Below are 287 nucleotides of genomic sequence, written 5' to 3'. Positions count from 1 at the left end.
TCCAAAATTTAAAAATAATACACAAAGGGGAATATTTATTTCCTTATCTCTTAATGAATCATGTATAATTAACTTTTTTGTTTGTCACCGTTCATTTTCACACAATAGTTAAAAAGGAAAGATTCACCGCGGTTTTAAAGCTGCTTATCTACACCTGAGTTTAATTATTCAAAAACACTTAAAAGTGCATGCGAATAATCTTATTACATTTACCATATCAGATACGTAATAGAAATTCTTTTTTGCTGATCAAGTACAAGATTTACTCCGAGAGACCATTTCTATAT

Source organism: Camelina sativa, chromosome 12, assembly GCF_000633955.1.
Source record: "Camelina sativa cultivar DH55 chromosome 12, Cs, whole genome shotgun sequence".
In the NCBI taxonomy this organism is placed as follows: domain Eukaryota; kingdom Viridiplantae; phylum Streptophyta; class Magnoliopsida; order Brassicales; family Brassicaceae; genus Camelina; species Camelina sativa.
The sequence above is the reverse complement of the archived record's forward strand: the minus strand, read 5'-3'. Positions refer to the sequence as shown.